The sequence below is a fragment of the Bos indicus genome, chromosome 29, assembly GCF_029378745.1.
Source record: "Bos indicus isolate NIAB-ARS_2022 breed Sahiwal x Tharparkar chromosome 29, NIAB-ARS_B.indTharparkar_mat_pri_1.0, whole genome shotgun sequence".
In the NCBI taxonomy this organism is placed as follows: Eukaryota; Metazoa; Chordata; class Mammalia; order Artiodactyla; family Bovidae; genus Bos; species Bos indicus.
Genome location: NC_091788.1, coordinates 27,146,981 through 27,154,007, shown reverse-complemented (window position 1 = coordinate 27,154,007; position 7,027 = coordinate 27,146,981). Strand labels below are relative to the sequence as shown.

Below are 7,027 nucleotides of genomic sequence, written 5' to 3'. Positions count from 1 at the left end.
CAGGAAATGGACCAAACGTATAATGAATAGAGAATGCTGACTCAGAGAGACTTTCCTCTGCCAATTTACAGAAATCCAGTCTCCCGTTTTATAAGAATAGATTAATGGCCAACTTCTCACTTATGACATATGAGTAGAATTTTAATGCCAAATTTCTCTGATGGCCAAAAGCATAAAGCTTCAAATGGGATTGTTTTGTACTGAGAAGACATGATTAAAGCCATAGAAGTTATAAACCAATTTTAAACTTAAATTTACCAAACTGTGCAATTCTACTTTAAAATTTCACACCTTGTTGACCTGGTTTTATTAAATGGCCAGAAAGAGATTGTAAGAAAATAGAGTATGGCATATATTTGGGGAAAGAAGGAAGGAAGCCAGTCCATGTTCTCCAGAACCTTGTTTCTTTATGATAATCAATGAAAACACAGTTCCCACGAGAACAGACTGTGTAAAGCAGAAAAGATACACTGTTTTGGCAAATTAAAACAGAGAAAGGCTGAGTTAATCTGAAAAGTGTCCTTGAAGCAGTACATCGTGGCTCAGTCCACCAATCCCTGACCACATGACAGGACTCCCAAGAGATGTCACATAGCATCTTCACCCAGCTCACTATTTCAGCATCAATCCTATTGTACAAGTAGTGTATCTGAAGCAACTCCTCAAAGAATTTCAGAAAGAAACTGCCACCATACCTTATGCCCCAGAACATGGACCACTTAAGTTAATGCTTTCCTCAGAGCCAGCTTCACATCCTTGTTTCTCAAGGTATAAATCAAAGGATTAAGGGAAGGGGCAACAATATTATTTAACACTTGGATAACAGAATCTAGCCAGGGGATGGAAGCAGGCCGAAGATAGACAAGCATGACAGGCCTATAGAACAAGATGATTGAAATCAGGTGGGCACTGCAGGTTGAAAAAGCTCGGCGCCTGCCTTCAGAAGATTTGATTTTGGAAATGGAAAGGACAATGCAACCATAGGAAGTAAGGATAAGGATAAGGCATGTAAGAGTCACAAAATCCATGTTAGTGAAGCTTACCATCTGAGCTAGAGAGGTGTCTGCACAGGCCAGGGGTAGCACCACTGGGATGTCACAGAAGAAATTGTCCAACTCATCAGGGCCACAGTAAAGTAACTTAAACACCAGAAATGTGAGGATATTTCCATGTAGGCAGCTACCCAGCCAAGAACCCACTGTCAAGCTGGTACACACTCTGGGGTTCTTGATAACCATGTATCACAAAGAGTGACAAATAGCCACAAAGCAGTCATAGGCCATCACAGTGTAGAGGAAGCACTCAGTACTACCCAGAAAGTGGTAAAAGAACAGCTGGGAGGCACAGCCCTGGTAAGAGATGGTTCAGCTTTGTCCCATTAGGTAGTATCATTTTGGGGGAACTCACTGAAGGGAAAAATACATCAAACACTGACAGGAAAAAATACATGGGGGTGTGGAGGTTGGAAGAAACCATAATGGTGAGGAAGATGAGGAGGTTTCCCAGTAAAGTGAAGAGATAGAACATCAAAAACAGGATGAATAGCAAGATCTCCAGCCCTCCAGTGTTAGGAATTCCCAACGATATGAACTCTGACACAGAAGTTCTGCATGTCTATGCACCAGGCAGTCCTGGAAAAGCAAAGCATTCATGATATAAGACTAAAAATAACTGAGAAAATATCTTCCTCATAAACTTATTTCTCAAACAGTGACTGTGAGCAAAAAAACATCAAAGAGGAAAAGGAAACCAGTAATAAATCCGGACCTGCAGCTAAGTAATGTGTTGCATTTGGCCTCAGTATTTTTCATGTGCAAAATTAAATAGAATAATTTATAGTTGACAAACCTCGCAGTAATCAACTCTTATTATAGGTTTTAGGTAGTTTCTCCCAATCCAGTTTATCATCACACAAACTGGTATATTACAGAAGCATCTTCTCCAAGGAAAATTTGGCATCAGATGGCAGACTTGTTTTGTATTATAAGCCAAGTCATAATTATTTGCTTAATAGACCAACTGGGCTTCTCTGGTGGCTGGTAAAGAATTTGCCTGCAAATCAGGAGGCCCTGGTTTGATTCCTAGGTCAGGAAAATCCCCTGGAGAAGGGATAGGCTACCCACTCCAGTATTCTTGAGCTTCCCAGGAGGCTCAGCTGGTAAAGAATCAGCCTGCAATGTGGGAGACTTGGGTTTGATCCCTGGGTTGGGAAGATCCCCTGGATAACTGTGGGGCAACCAACTCCAGTATTCTTGCCTAGAGAATCCCAGGGAAAGAGGATCTTGTTGGGCTACAGTCCATGGGGTCACAAAGAGTCAGACACAACTGAGCGACTAAGCACAGCAAAGTGATAGACCAACTATCCAAGTATATGCATATAAAAATGTGAACCTAAACAGAAATGATATTCACTTACCTATTTATTTTTACTTACAGTGATAGTGTTTTCACTGTTTAGCATTTACATTCAAGAAAAGACATACAATTCATATTTATAACATGCTCATACACACACACAGGAATTACACTGAGTCTAGAAGAGCCTCGTGTAAGTAATAGAAATAGCTATTGCATCCCACCAGAAATACATCCCTCCTCAGGAAGACTTTATTTCTATACCACAGATCTCATTCATGTAAATTTCAATTACATTATAATTTTTTAACTTCATTAATTAATGTCAGTCATATAAGCCTAAAGATCCTCAATTATTTTTTCTAAAGGCCCAATATCTTCTTTTGTTCCTTTGAATCAAATTTTGTTAGCCGTCCACATGTTGTCACTTGGATATAACTGATTTTTCTCTGTTTGTGATCAATATTTTCTCATAGGAAATAATCTGATATATGTATTAATATTAATTTATAAATTGCTAATCTCTTACCATTTCCTACATTGTTTCAATTTTATAAGAATAAAGGAGTATAGCCATACAGGAAAAAAAGCTCAATAAGTAGAATTTATGGCAAAGAATGAAGAAGTAGAGAAAATAGGAGCTGTTCAGAATAACCTTGAAATCAATCTATAGAGTCAGGGCCCTGTATAAAGCTTGTCCTGTACAAAATGTTTGAGTAGATTGTGATTCTGGCAAAAATACAAACAGGAAAGCATAAAAACTCCTTTCCAGCCCAAAATATACTTTACACATTGAGTTTAAGCCTCAACAATCAATTTAATCTCACAAACATTAATTTTCTATCCACCTGCTAGAAATATAAAGATGAATAAAATAAAGTGTTATCCCTAAAAAACTTAACCTAATAGAAAACTGGTTTCTAACTCTGACCCTGACTCTATCATTTTCTACCTCTGGGCCATAAGAAACTCACTTAACCTAACTGAGCCTCAACTCTTACAGAAGAACAGTGGATAATCATATTGTCTGCCTCATAAAGTCTCTGTGAGGATTGAATGAGATAACAAAAATAAAATTCCTTGCCCAATGCTTGGCATTTAGTAGTAAATGTCCAATATGTCCAATATTATGTCCTCATGCATATAAGACAATGGTAATGTAGTTATAACAAAAGCATTGAAGGTGTGATGAAGATATAATTAGAAATGGACTTGAAAAGGGATCCGCAAGATTTGAAAAAAAGTAGAGTAAACATAGTCAACTGATCTTTGACAAAAGAGCCAAGGCAATGCAATACAATGAGAAAAGATGGTCTTTTTAAAACTAATGATTCCAGAACAGGACATCTCTTTCTCTCTCTCTCTCTCTCTCTCTCTCTCTTTCTCTCTCTCTCTCTCTCTCACACACACACACACACACACACACACACACAAAATATATCTAGACATAGACCTTACACCCTCCACAAAAATTAACTTCAAATGAATAACAAACCTGAATGTGAAATGCAAAACTACTGAACTCATAGATGATAATTTAGGAGAAAATCTACACGATCTTGGATACGGCAATGAGTTTTTAGATATAGCACCAAAGGCACAATTCATAAGAGAAATAACTGATACACTGAACTTCATTAAAATTAAAAAAAAAAAAAAACTTGTTTTGACAAAAACACAGCTAAGAGAATGAGAAAATAAGCTACAGAATGAGAGAAAATATTTTGTAAAAGACATCTGACAAATGACTAATGTTATGAAGAACTCTTAAAAATTCAGTAATAAGAAAACCAACAACCCAATTAAAAATTATCCCAAAGACCTTAATAGATACCTCACCAAAGAAGATAAATATAAACCTGGAAAATAAGGACATAAAAGGATGTTCCACATTATGTCATCTGCTGCTGCTAAGTTGCTTCAGTCGTGTCCGACTCTGTGCGACCCCATAGACGGCAGCCCACCAGGCTCCCCCGTCCCTGGGATTCTCCAGACAAGAACACTGGAGTGGGTTGCATTTTCCTTCTCCAGGGAATGAAAGTGAAAAGAGAAAGTGAAGTCGCTCAGTCGTGTCTGACTCTTCGTGACTCCATGGACTGCAGCCTACCAGGCTCCTCCGCACATGGGATTTTCAGGGAAATACAAATTAAAACAAAGAGATAACACTACAAACCTAGAATGCCCAAAATCTAAAACACTGACAATACCAAATACTAGTGAGAATGTGAAGTAACAGGAGCTGTCATTTCTGGTAGACATGCAAATGGCACAGTCACTTTGTAAGACAGTTTGGCAGTTTGTTATGAATCTCAATGTATTCTTACCATGATCTAGCAGCCATGGTCCTTGATATTTAAGCAAAGGAGTTGAAAATGTATATTAACACAAAACTCTGCACATTGATGTTTATATAAACTTTATTCACCATTGCCAAAACTTGGAAGCAGCCAAGATGTCCTTCAGTAGGGGAATGGATAAACTATGGTAAATCCAGACAATGGAACATCATTAAGTGCTATAAAGAAATGAGCCATCAACCTATGCAAAGACATGGAGGAATAATAAGGCTGTGTTACTAAGTGAAAGAAGTCTATCTGAAAGAGCTACAACCTTTATCATTCCAACCATATGACATTCTGGAGACAGTAAAAAGATTACTGGTTGGCAGGGGATGGATAGGTGGAGCACAAAGGACTTTTAGGTCAGTGAAAATACATTGTATGGAATGGTAGGTAGATGCTATTACATATTTGTTCAAATCCATTGAATGGACAAAACTGAAAGTGGACCCCAAAGTAAACTATGGATTTCAGGTAATAATGACGTATCAGGGTAGATTTATCGTTTATAACAAGTGTGCCCTCTGATGGGGATGTTTGGATATGGGACAGGCTGTACATGTGTATGGGCCTACAGTATATGAGAAATCTGTACTGTAAACCAAAAACTCATCTAAAAAAAATAAAGCTTTTTTAAAAATATCAAAGAAAAACACACAGGTCAGGAAAAATGTTCTTTCCATGAGACCTTCAGCAGAGGATTATGTAAATATCTGGCAGAATTAAAATATTTTGTAGGCTAGAAGTGCATAAATTCTCCATTTACCTGAACTTTTTTTGTTTCTAGCTCAACAAATTCACAAAGGTGTTTGTTCCAAACATGTGATCAGCAAAAGTGTAGATTTCACAAATTACCTTAGATTCAATTTCAAAATTCTCTTTCCTCCTCTGCAGTTAGCACTCAATGCCTTATCTCCATCCAAACCTATTCTCAGGAAAGAACCTGACATACCAGGAAAAAAAATTTCTAAGAACAGATAATAACAGAAGATTTTCAAGCAGAAAATTTTACCCTTAGGGAAACAGAAGAAGGAATTATTTTGCTGCAAAGGAGACTAAACTAGATATTTTCTTCCAACTCTGAATTCTAAAACTTTATATTATTAGCATTTTATAAATTTTGTGACTTTCGCTATCACCACATTCAAAGAAAATTGCATTTTAACCTTCAGGGTTCGATGACAATGAAAGTACATACGCCTGCTAAAGGAAGTTCTCATATTGATAAGAGGAGTAGATTGATATTGATTAAAAGAGTAGATGTTAAGAGTGGGGATAGTTTTTATTTTTTATACTAACCGCAAAAGGGAATTCATAAACAAAGAACCAATCTGCTTCAGTCTCATCCACCTTCCTCATACAAATCATTCTCCTACTGCATGAGCACACTTATCTCTAAGTCTGCCCCGCTTCACGTCCTTCTCAGTGCTGACTTCCCAATGAATCACAGGACTCAGCAATATATAAGAATTTTCATAACTTCCATAATTCTCCTTCTTAAGTTGTTTGAACAGGGAAAATGATCAGGACAAATAGAGTTAAAAGCAAGACAGAGAGAGAGAAAAGGGAGAAGCATAGTGTAAGCAGAATAAGAGTTGAATAGAAGGAGGTAAAGTTTTAGACAAACACCAGCTAATGGAAAACACACCTAACATGGGCAGAGGGATTTTTGTCAAGTTTTAGGCAAGAATATATTTCTAAAGCCCAAAGTCCATATTGACGTAAGATGCCATGACATAGAGACAAGGTTCAGCACCTTGTGCTCTTGAGTCCAAGACACAAAGTTTCCACACTCAGCCCTGTCATGTAGTCTGGTCATGAAATGCTGGATTTATGATATTTTCAAACTGGAGAGTTTCTATTAAGACACTATCCCCTGTGGCCCAATCTTAGACTTAAGAATTGTGAATCACCAAAGGGAGTAATTAGAGGTCCTCCTGTCTATCTTAACACCCGTTTCCCATTACACATCTCATTATTTCATAACATATTATAGATTTATTGTAAATGTAGCATTACAACTTTATTAACTATCTGATAAATATTCAAGAGTGAGAAAAATACCAGTATCTTTCCTTGACTTTATTTAATATGCTCTTTCCAATCACTATAAACACAGTTATATTTTTAACTACTTACAATCATACCCTATATGTAGTTTTGCATAATTCCTTTTTAATATTAACTTTCTGATTAATAATTTTTCTTATACTTGTCAAAATAAGCACACATAGGTAGGTAGACAGATGTGTGTATGTGTTAGTTGCTCAATCATGTCCAACTCTTTGTGACACCATGGACTGTAGCCCACCTGGCTCCTCTGTCAATGAGAT

At 37.1% G+C, this 7,027-nt stretch overlaps 1 pseudogene; it reads right to left on the bottom strand.

Moving 5' to 3' along the window:
• Positions 1-719: 719 nt before the first annotated feature.
• On the bottom strand, positions 720-6,062 carry LOC139180576 (olfactory receptor 10D3-like; annotated as a pseudogene).
• Between the last annotated feature and the right edge of the window lie 965 nt (positions 6,063-7,027).